We start from the raw sequence: 12,385 nt of genomic DNA, 5'->3' as shown, positions 1-12,385 counted from the left end.
TCTGAGCAGCCTGATCTAGTTGAAGATGTTCCTGCCCATGGCAGGGGTGTTGGACTAGATGACCTTTAGAGGTCCCTTCCAACCCAAACTATTCTATGTTTCTATGATTCTATGAAATTACAGAGTTTTCAATTCTTGGAGAAGTAAGGAGAGGGGTCAGCAGAACTGCTACCTTGGAGCTCTGGAGGGCAGACTTTGGCCTCTTTAGGAGGCAGTCCTGAAGGACAAAGGAGTCCAGGAAGGCTGGACATTCTTCAAGAAGGAAATCTTAAAGGCGCAGGAGCAGGCTGTCCCCATGTGCTGAAAGGTGAGCCAGCAGGGAAGAACATGGCCTGGCTGAACAGAGAGCTTTGGCTGGAACTCAGGGAAAAAAGGAGAGTGTATGACCTTTGGAAGAAGGAGCAGAAAACTCAGGAGGACTACAAGGATGTTGTGAGGTTATACAGGGAGAAAATGAGAAGGGCCAAAGCCCAGCCAGAACTTAATCTGGCTACTGCTGTAAAAGACAATAAAAAATGTTTCTACAAATACATTCACAACAAAAGGAGGGCTAAGGGGAATCTCCATCCTTTATTGGATGTGGGGGGAAACATAGCGACAAAGGATGAGAAAAAGACTGATGTACTTAGTGCCTTCTTTGCCTCAGTCTTTAATGGTAAGACCAGTTGTTCTCGGCGTACCCAGCCCCCTGAGCTGGAAGATAGGGACGGGGAGCAGAATGAAGCCCCCATAATCCAAGGGAAAGTGGTTAGCAACCTGCTACACCACCTAGACACACACAAGTCTATGGGGCCAGATGGGATCCACCCGAGAGTGCTGAGGGAGCTGGCGGAGGTGCTCGCCAAGCCGCTTTCCATCCTTTATCAGCTGTCCTGGGTAACCAGGGAGGTCCCAGTTGACTGGAGGTTAACAAATGTGACGCCCATCTACAGGAAGGGCCGGAAGAAGAATCTGGGGAACTACAGGCCTGTCAGCCTGACCTCGGTGCCAGGGAAGGTTATGGAGCAGATCATCTTGAGTGCCAGCACGTGGCACATACAGGGCAACCAGGTGATGAGGCCCAGCCAGCATGGGCTGTTTATGAAAGGCAGGTCCTGCTTGACTAACCTGATCTCCTTCTATGACAAGGTGACCTGCTTAGTGGATAAGGGAAAGGCTGTGGATGTGGTCTACCTAGATTTTAGTAAAGCCTTTGACACTGTTTCCCACAGCATTCTTCTGGAGAAACTGGCTGCTCATGGCTTGGATGGGCGTACTCTTTGCTGGGTAAAAAGCTGGCTGGATGGTCAGGCCAAAGCGTTGTGGTGAATAGAGTTAAATCTAGCTGGCAGCCGGTCAGGAGTGGTGTTCCCCAGGGCTCAGTTTTGGGGCCAGTTCTGTTTCATATCTTTATCAATGATCTGGATGAGGGGATCGAGTGCACCCTCAGTAAGTTTGCAGACGACACCAAGTTGGGCGGGAGTGTTGATCTGCTCGAGGGTAGGAAGGCTCTGCAGAGGGACCTGGACAGGCTGGATCGATGGGCCCAGACCAATTGTATGAGATTCAACAAGGCCAAGTGCCGGGTCCTGCACTTGGGCCACAACAACCCCATGCAGCGCTACAGGCTTGGGGAAGAGTGGCTGGAAAGCTGCCTGGTGGAAAAGGACCTGGGGGTGCTGGTTGACAGCCGGCTGAACATGAGCCGGCAGTGTGCCCAGGCGGCCAAGAAGGCCAATGGCCTCCTGGCCTGTATCAGAAATAGTGTGGCCAGCAGGAGTAAGGAAGTGATCGTGCCCCTGTCCTCGGCACTGGTGAGGCCACACCTGGAATACTGTGTTCAGTTTTGGGCCCCTCACTACAAGAAGGACATTGAGGTGCTGGAACATGTTCAAAGAAGAGCAACGAAGCTGGTGAAGAGTCTGGAGCACAAGTCTTATGAGGAGTGGCTGAGGGAACTGGGACTGTTTAGCCTGGAGAAAAGGAGGCTGAGGGGAGACCTCATCGCTCTTTACAACTACCTGAAAGGAGGTTGTAGCGAGGTGGGTGTTGGTCTCTTCTCCCAAGTAACAAGCGATAGGATGAGAGGAAACAGCCTCAAGTTGCGCCAGGGGAGGTTTAGATTGGATATTAGGAAAAATTTCTTCCCCGAAAGGGTTGTCAAGCATTGGACCAGGCTGCCCAGGGAAGTGGTGTAGTCACCATCCCCGGAGGTATTTAAAAGACATGTAGACGTGGTGCTTAGGGACATGGTTTAGTGGTGGACTTGGCAGTGTTAGGTTAACGGTTGGACTTGATGATCTTAAAGGTCTTTTCCAACCTATACAATTCAATGATTCTATGATTGCAGAAGAGCAAAGTTGGGTAAACTAAGGAATTGCTTTAATGACTAGAGATGAGAGCTGGACAAAAGATTTCAAAGTCTTGAAAATGGTCTTTCTGTAAACCAGACAGGTGCTACATTCAGAACATAACCTACATCTACGAAACTGAAAAAAAAGTGATTTAGAAAACCCGATAACAATTAATCTAAGCTTAATACGGTGTGAATTCTTAGAGTAAATTTAGAAGGAAAAATTAATTTAAGAGCTGGAGATAAATACAAAACGGGATAAAAGGCAAACCTGTGTTTACCAGAGGGAGGTTAAACAAGATTAATTTGTAAGTTTATTTGAAACAAGAAGTGATTTTCAGGAAAAGATTAATGTAGTAGATTGTGTTTACCTGGTCTTTGATGTAGAAGAGCCTTTGGTGCTTTATGTAAAAGAGGATTCAAAATAGCTTCTTAAGAGGATATAGGAACCTTTGCACTTTTCCCAATCTTCTACCATCTCATTGGACGTGCCCGTTTTGCCTGGTTTTGAGGTGCTCACCTTCACCACTGCAGCAGCTCGAGTGATCTATGAGGCTCTGCGTGTAGCCAGGGTGCAGAAACGGGTCTCTCGCCCAGCCATGGAGCAGGATGCATGTCCATTGTAGTTTAAAATGCTGCATAGCACACCTCCATGTTATCACAGAGGCAGAAGGGTGTCTTGTCATCCAAGTCAAACTCAAAGATAAGCCCACCACTCAGGAAGAGGAGGTAGCCAGCTAAAGCACAGCTCTTGAGTGTGTAGGAAGAGTTACCTGGACTGGGCAGTTACCTGTTTCATAGCTGGAAAGCAGTCAGCAAATTTGACGGAGTTGTCAAGGTGCACTTTAGACCCAGGTCAGTGAGGTAAACCTCATGCTTAGGAATGAATAAAACCATCTGCCTTGAGATAAGAGCTCTTTACTTGCTTCCAATTAAGAAAGGGGAAAGATTGTGGTGTACAAGATGACTGTAAGCTGCCAGGAGGATGAAGCCATGAAATGGGCAAATGAGATTTGCTCAGCCTTGCAAAATAAAAGCTGAGGGGGAATCCGATTGCTGTCGATTGATTGGGAAGTAAATGTCAGGGAAGGGGGCAATGTATAGCAGCTAAAGGGGGAATGAATATCAGCTGCAGGTGGATGTGTTCAGGCTGTAAATTAAAATAATGTTACTAACTGTCTTACAAAAAGACAAAAAGATGCAAGAAAGCCTCCAGTGGAGAAGGAAGAACAAATTATCCAATGTTTACATATGGGGCTTGATGCATTCCTGGGGAATATTTTGTATGGTTTCCTGTATGAGAAAACAACCTGCCTTAATGAATTAGACCTACACCTCCTTATATAAGGAAAGGTAGCTTGATGTTGCATATGCTCAAAGATATACATCTCTAGCAGGTAACACCAGTTAGATTGTGCTAAAAGGAGTAAGAAATGAAGACATTAAACAGCCTGACAGAGATTCTGCTGGCCCTAGCAAAGGCCACCATCCGGGACCTGTTCCTAACCTCTCTGCTGGGCAAAGGGGTGCCTGGTTTGCTCCTACGAGAGCACTGAGGTTATAACCAGCCCAAAGAAGGCTGAATATAGGGAGCTGCTTGTCATGGGAAGTGCTGTTGAGATCTGGTATTATTAATATATTCATAGAGTCACATACTATGCAACATTAAAGTTTGCCACAGATGAATTGTTCCAAAATACAGTTTCTAAAGGTTTACATTTGGGCAGAGGAAGGTTTTTTCATTTAAAAAAAAGAAGCTAGCCTGTACAGCACAGTAGTGTTTCAACAGTGTAACATGAGCTATGGTTCTGTTTCCTCTGTTACTGCTTGTTTGTCTCATCAAATGTACTTTTTCTCTTTTTCTTTACTGTTGTGGTTTAACCCAGCAGGCAGCTAAACACCACACAGCCGTTTGCTCACTTCCCCCCCGCCCCTGCAGTGGGATGGGGAGAGAAGCGGAAAAAAAAAAGTAAAATTCGTGGGTTGAGATAAAGACGATTTAAGAGGACAGAAAAGGAAGGGAAAATAGTAGTAGTAGTAGTAGTAGTAGTAGTAGTAATAATAATAATAATAATAATAATAATAATAATGATAAAAATATACAAAATAAATGGTGCACAATACAATTGCTCACCACCCACCGACCAATGCCCAGCCAGTTCCCGAGCAGCAACCCCCCCCGCCAACTGCCCCCAGTTTATGTACTGAGCATGATGTCACATGGTGTGGAATGTCCCTTTGGCCAGTTTGGGTCAGCTGTCCTGGCTGTGCCCCCTCCCAGCTCCTCACTGGCAGGGCATGAGAAGCTGAAAAGTCCTTGACTAGTGTAAGCACCACTCAGCAACAACTAAAACATCAGTGTGTCATCAACATTATTCTCCTACTAAATCCAAAACACAGCACTGTACCAGCTACTAGGAAGAAAATTAACTCTACCCCAGCCAAAACCAGGACACTTACTTACACTGTACTTCGAGCAGTTTGAGAAGTCAAAATAAGTTTTGATCAAGATAGAGGGGGGGGGGGAAACCTGCTGTGGTACAGGCTGACATTCCATTTTCATCACTACTAACTAAAAAAAGATGTGTTTCAAAGTAGGCTTCTTGAATTCATACAAGGCTGCAATGCCTTTGCAATTGTCCCAGTCTTCTCCAAAAGGACTTTTTTCCCTGGTTGAGAACTCTCCCACACTGTGTGCCTGAGCATTCAAATTTGATCTATCAATAACTTCAGACACAAGGACTCCATCCTCAGCTAGTATAAATCAGCTTTTTGGCACCTTCCATAGATCTATGATGATTTGTATCATCCATGGATCTAACTTCAACTTTTATTTTGTAGGACACTTGTTATGGCTTTTCTTTCTTCTACCATTCACATCATTAAAAGTTCCATCCAAGTATTAATCCTGTGTAAAGTACACATCACAGGAACATAGATCATAGACTAGGAGCTGAAAACATACAGTTGTCTAAGAAATAAAACATCGGGCTGTTACATTCCCTTTTTTCCCACGGTATCTTCATAGATCTTCTCAGTGATATAACCTGCCTCTCTTTACTTCAGAAATACACCCATCCTAATGCATATAAAATGCTGTTTCTCTGTTATTCCACTTCCCTCCTCTATACCGTATCAAAGCCATGTCATTGGACAATATCTGTATCATTTACACTGTCATCATTCCTAGCAGTCCCCACCAAGGGTCAAGGACCTATTTAGCATAAACACACATTTTCTACTGCTTATACTCCAGCCCCTCCTCCCTGAAAAGCGGTTGCATTAGGAGCTTATGGGATGCTCTTATATCTCTAAGCACTGAGAAGAGAGATGCGGATTCACACAAAACTATTTCTTCTTTTACACCAATGAAAATGAGCAAAGCAGGAAACAATATGTATAAAGACACCAGGACAGAGCACAGCACATGCATCACCTCCCAGCTGCCCCCATGATGCATTAACTCTGCTCCACAAAGGCGTCAGAAGAGCTGGGTGGCAGCAGTTCACATGAGGCAGTAGAACATGTTCTACTGAATTCTCTAGGATCTGAATTGAGCCTGAAATGCAGAGCTCAGGGCAAATATTTCTCTTTATCTCAGAAACTAGAAGGTTATGGACACTGGTACCACCTGAAAGGGGCTGAACAAACTCAATCCCTCTAATCTCTATTTGTCACTTGAAGGAGGTATAAGACTGAAGAACCATTGCTTTCAGGGGCGGCAGCAGCTCAGAAGACTTGTCCTGTTTTGCTTGCGAAATTGTTCCTATCTGTGCAGACCAAATCCTTGTGGTCATTCCCATGACTATGTAGAATGTAGTTATGTTCAAAAAGGATTAGCTCTATTTTTTAGCAAACAAAATAACCTGCTGTATTTTTATTTATTTATTTATTTATTTATTTATTTATTTATTTATTTCCCCTGCAGAACAGAGGAGAATGTGGACTTTTAGGTATAGAAAAGTATGCAAGCTTTAAAATAAATTTAAGATGGGGATCAGCCGGAAGATCTGGACAGATTGTCTGATCTGATCTCTGGAGCAACACGGTCCACAGGGCTTTTATTCAGCTAACCCCTGTTAAGTGGAACAAGGAGCATTAGCCTGAACAGGTGTTTCAGGAAGACATCACAGGCTCCCAGAGACCAAGAAGCCACCTCTTCTCTTGCTACTGTTCGACAATGGTTTGTCTCACTCATTGTACAAAACCCCTCCTTTTGTATTTTCTTTGCATGTACCTGGCTTCAGCCTACAGCTGTTAATTCTTGTTTTTCTCTGCTGGATAACAATGCTTGTTGGAAACAGAATTGTCTTCATTTGAAGGTCCTCCATGCTATAATCAAGTTAACACTGTGATCTGCTTCTGATGATTAAGTAGATTGAGCTTTTTTTAATCTTTCATGTGGGATATATCTGACCAGATGTGAACTTCTACCCAACATATGGCTATACAGCACTAGTCACCATCATGTCCCTTTGGAGACAGCACAGAGAAATGAGCCCTTCCAGAGTGAAGTTCATCTCATCTTAAAGTGGATGTTTAAAACAGACCAGATAAATGTCCCTTGCAGCATTCCTATTTCTCTCTAGCAACAATCAAGGAAGCCTGTACTGACTACCTCTCATGTCACTGTCTGCATTATAGACCTCTGTATTTAGTCAAGATGAATCTGACTCTCTGACTAAGTCATTTTCCCAGCTTTGAATCAATTCCTTGGCTTTCTCCTCTGCACATCACACTGATAAGACTTTGCAGCATCTCCAGCAGATGCATGACTTTCATGCCAATGTATGAGGAGGCCTCACTCTTAAGTGCTGGGAATGCACACTGGGGCAGTTCACTGAAAATCTGGTTAGGGAGATATAGCTGGATTTCAATATATCTGTTGTCCATAGTCTGTACTTTTTATTGATTGTACCTTTGTAATGAGATACATGTGGCACTGATGAGAAAATGCCTTAATAATTATGGTCCTCCTGGAAAAAGACCACATTATGAAACTATTAATCTTGATATTTTTGTTCCAAATCTGTTTTCCATTTTTCTGATACTAATACCCGCTGCAACGTCACAGACTTCAGTTCCCTCCATCCAGCTTGGTTTTCTAGCATTAGCCATTCAGCTGTATCTAATCATACCAGCCTCAGCCACTAGCCCAGCCAGACAACGGCCAGATGTTTTATTTTTAAGTAAATACTTACATCTGTTGAGTTATAAAGCAGAAAGCAATGAAACCATTCTTGATGGCTTTTTTTTCTCTGCCACTTGAAGAAGACAAGCTAAGAATTACACAATCTCTGCAAAAAAAGACAAAGGATTCATGTATCTGGGCAGGTTCCCTTCAATTTATACACAGCGTGTTTAAGTGTTGGTGTGTTAACCACCACTCTATAGTGGTTTATTAGTTCTGAAGGAAAAATACTGAATGAAAATCCTTTCTCTTGCCCAACACCTTATCCCTATTTTAAGCATGGCTGGTTGTAATGCTCTCGTGATAAATAAGATCATAGAATCATAGAATCATAGAATCATTGAGGTTGGAAAAGACCTCTAAGATCATCGAGTCCAACCGTCAACCCAACACCACCAGGCCCACTAAACCATGTCCCTAAGCGCCTCATCTACACGTCTTTTAAATACCTCCAGGGATGGGGACTCCACCACTTCCCTGGGCAGCCTGTTCCAATGTTTCACCACTCTTTCAGTAAAGAAATTTTTCCTTACATCCAATCTAAACCTCCCCTGCCGCAACTTGAGGCCATTTCCTCTCGTCCTATCGCTTGTTACTTCGGAGAAAAGACCAACACCCACCTCGCTACAACCTCCTTTCAGGTAGTTGTAGAGAGCGATGAGGTCTCCCCTCAGCCTCCTTTTCTCCAGGCTGAACAGTCCCAGTTCCCTCAGCCGCTCCTCATAAGACTTGTGCTCCAGACCCCTCACCAGCCTCGTTGCCCTTCTCTGGACACGCTCCAGCACCTCAACGTCCTTCTTGTAGTGAGGGGCCCAAAACTGAACACAGTATTCGAGGTGCGGCCTCACCAGGGCCGAGTACAGGGGCATGATCACTTCCCTACTCCTACTGGCCACACTATTTCTGATACAGGCCAGGATGCCATTGGCCTTCTTGGCCGCCTGGGCACACTGCCGGCTCATGTTCAGCCGGCTGTCGACCAACACCCCCAGGTCCTTTTCCGCCAGGCAGCTTTCCAGCCACTCTTCCCCAAGCCTGTAGCGCTGCATGGGGTTGTTGTGGCCGAAGTGCAGGACCCGGCACTTGGCCTTGTTGAACCTCATACAGTTGGCCTGGGCCCATCCATCCAGCCTGTCCAGGTCCCTCTGCAGAGCCTTCCTACCCTCGAGCAGATCAACACTCCCAATCGCTATAATATATTTATATATTGCTTACTCTCCTGAGCAGCAGGCATGGCTGAGTAGGAACTTGCATATGTTTCTGGCTGGGAAAAATGAGAAAGGGTTTTCCCATCAGAGTCCTGCTATTCCCTTTGGGCGTCTTCTACCACAAACTGTAGGAACAGCTCAGGTGTGCCTCTCCCTGTCTGTCCCTGTCTCCCCTCTGCCTTGCCCACTCTCTCTCCATCCCTGTCTTCTTCACTCCAACACCTCTCCTATGAAGAAAGGCTGAGAGAGTTGGGGTTGTTCAGCCTGGAGAAGAGAAGGCTTTGGGGAGACCTTATTGCAGCCTATCAGTACTTCAAGGGGGCTTCTAAAAAAGATGGGGGCAAACTTTTTAGCAGGGCCTGTTGCGACAGGACAAGGGGGAATGGCTTTAAACTAAAGGGGGGTAGATTCAGACTAAATACAAGGAAGAAATTTTTTACGCTGAGGGTGGTGAAACACTGGCCCAGGTTGCCCAGAGAGGTGGTGGATGCCCCACCCCTGGAAACATTCCAGGTCAGGTTGGACAGGGCTCTGAGCAACCTGATCTAGTGGAAGATGTTGCTGCCCATGGCAGGGGGGTTGGACTAGATGACCTTTAGAGGTCCCTTCCAACCCAAACTATTCTATGATTCTGTGACCACGTTTACTAGCTCTGATTGCAGACACTTTCAGGAAAATAGACAGTACTTTTGAACAAGTGTTGCCATTTTTTCTTACCTGTGGCTGTGTCCCCACAGATGTACAGGCCATGTCAGAGAACCAAGTTTCAGCCTGGACTTGCTGTATCATCTCACATCAACCTCGTCTTTACCTATAAACTGGTCCAATACAGATAACGAAGGCAGATTGTACTGGTTGTTTATGGTGTTGCCTTCTCACATGGCTTTCTTTTTGGGAAAGCAAGAATGAATCATGGTAGAGAAGAGATTCCTCCAAAGAACTGATTTTTCTTCTTAAATTTTGCTGCACACTATTGCAGTCAGTGAGCTGAGACAATTCAGGTGAAACCACAACCCCCCCCTGCAACTCTCTCCACGTTGCTCTAAAAGTGATTTGTATCCATTTATTTTTAGTTGGTAGGGATCAACTTCAGTTAAATCAATATATTATGGGCTTCCATTGATTTGAGAAGGTTCAAACAATGCGTTGTGCTGTTTTAAATAATAATTTTCAAAATGTTTGGTACCTTTAGTTAAAAAACTGGCACATAAGCCAGTTTGAGAGCTACAGATAAAACAAGTTTTTTTGGTGGTGGTAGTAAAGACTAGGCAAAAGTAAAAATCTTGTGGGATAAATGTGAAAGTGTTAGAGGTATGAAATAATTCAGTAAGAATTCAAACCATATAGAATCATAGAATCATAGAATCATTAAGGATGGAAAAGACCTCTAAGATCATCAAGTCCAACCATCAACCCAACAACCACCATGCCCACTAAACCATGTCCCTAAGCACCTCATCTACACGTCTTTTAAATACCTCCAGGGATGGGGACTCCACCACTTCCCTGGGCAGCCTGTGCCAATGTTTAACCACTCTCTCAGTAAAGAAGTTTTTCCTCACGTCCAATCTAAACCTCCCCTGGCGCAACTTGAGGCCATTTCCTCTCGTCCTATCGCTACTTACTTGGGAGAAGAGACCGACACCCACCTCGCTACAACCTCCTTTCAGGGAGTTGTAGAGAGCGATGAGGTCTCCCCTCAGCCTCCTCTTCTCCAGGCTAAACAGTCCCAGTTCCCTCAGCCGCTCCTCAGAAGACTTGTTCTCCAGACCCTTCACCAGCCTCGTTGCCCTTCTCTGGACACGCTCCAGCACCTCCACGTCCTTCTTGTGGTGAGGGGCCCAAAACTGAACACAATATTTGAGGTGCGGCCTCACCAGTGCCGAGTACAGGGGCACGATCACTTCCCTCCTCCTGCTGGCCACACTGTTTCTGATACAGGCCAGGATGCCATTGGCCTTCTTGGCCGCCTGGGCACACTGCCGGCTCATGTTCAGCCGGCTGTCAACCAGCACCCCCAGGTCCTTTTCCGCCAGGCAGCTTTCCAGCCACTCTTCCCCAAGCCTGTAGCGCTGCATGGGGTTGTTGTGGCCGAAATGCAGGACCCGGCACTTGGCCTTGTTGAACCTCATACAGTTGGTCTGGACCCATCGATCCAGCCTGTCCCGGTCCCTCTGCAGAGCCTTCCTACCCTCGAGCAGATCAACACTCCCGCCCAACTTGGTGTCGTCTGCAAACTTACTGAGGGTGCACTCGATCCCCTCATCCAGATCATCGATAATGATATTGAACAAGACCGGCCCCAGTACTGAGCCCTGGGGAACACCGCTCGTGACCGGCCGCCAAATGGATGTAACTCCATTCACCACAACTCTCTGGGCCCGGCCGTCCAGGCAGTTTTTTACCCAGCGCATTATCTGGCATTTTGAAACTAATCTTTACTTAGCTAATATAATCCTGCATTTAAAAAAATATAAAATGTCGGGTGTTCATTTCTTCCCTTATTTTTCTGCTATTTATATCAGAAGACTTTTATAATCATCTGTTCACAATGTCACACAAAGAACCCTGTGACAATTGGAATAATGTTTCCTAGAGGATTAGGGGAATTTGTAGAAAGAATCATTGGTTCATGTGGGAACAATCAAATAGTCATTGCAGGCATCTTTGTTCCTTAATTTCTTTGTGCCAGTACCTTGATTTGTTTCTCAAATTTAACAAAGAAGGGTACGAAGCCACTAAAAATCTAAAATTACAATGTAGCCATATGGAAATATTAAGTTTAGGAAGTCTTAGCACTTAAACCAACTGTTCAGGGTATTTTCCCCTTAATGTGCTTACATAAATCACATTAGTTTTTACGACAGTTATTTTTCAAATTTATAGACTTTTTGAGATGGATCTTCATTTCCCAAGGTACCATATGCAGAGACTGAGTGTGTTTCTGCAAATTAAAGACTATGGTGTTCAAATTTTAACTCTGACACTGGATTTCTGGATGTCATTGCATACACCAGTTACAACCGGACTTCTGGAAATAGTTTTTACTTTTTAATGTTCAGCTTTAGAAAGCTGAATTGTCATTTCTGAATACCCAGCATTCAAATTACTCATGTAACATGCAATAACTGTGCGGCAGTTTTAGAACTGGTCTGTGCTATGGCATCATCTGTAATAAAATCTGAAGGGGAGAAAAATCATTGCCACTATTTGAGCAAACACAGTGCATAGAACTGCTGTCTATCTATCTTGGGCTTCTGTCCTGGTTTTGGCTGGGATGGAGTTAATTTTCTTCCTAGTAGCTGGTACAGTGCTGTGTTTTGGATTTAGCATGAGAATAATGTCAATAACACACTGACATTTAGTTGTTGCTGAGTAGTGCTTACACTAGTCAAGGACATTTCAGTTTCCCATGCCCTGTCAGCGAGAAGCTGGGAGGGGGCACAGCCAGGACAGCTGACCCAAACTGGCCAAAGGGACATTCCATACCATGTGACGTCATGCTCAGCATATAAACTGGGGGCAGTTGGCCGGGGAAGGGGCGACCGCTGCTCGGGAACTGGCTGGGCATCGGTCAGCGGGTGGTGAGCAATTGCATTGTGCACCATTTATTTTGTATATTCTTTTATCATTATTATTATTATTATTATTATT

This window comes from Aptenodytes patagonicus, chromosome 2 (assembly GCF_965638725.1).
Source record: "Aptenodytes patagonicus chromosome 2, bAptPat1.pri.cur, whole genome shotgun sequence".
Lineage (NCBI taxonomy): Eukaryota > Metazoa > Chordata > Aves > Sphenisciformes > Spheniscidae > Aptenodytes > Aptenodytes patagonicus.
The sequence above is the reverse complement of the archived record's forward strand: the minus strand, read 5'-3'. Positions refer to the sequence as shown.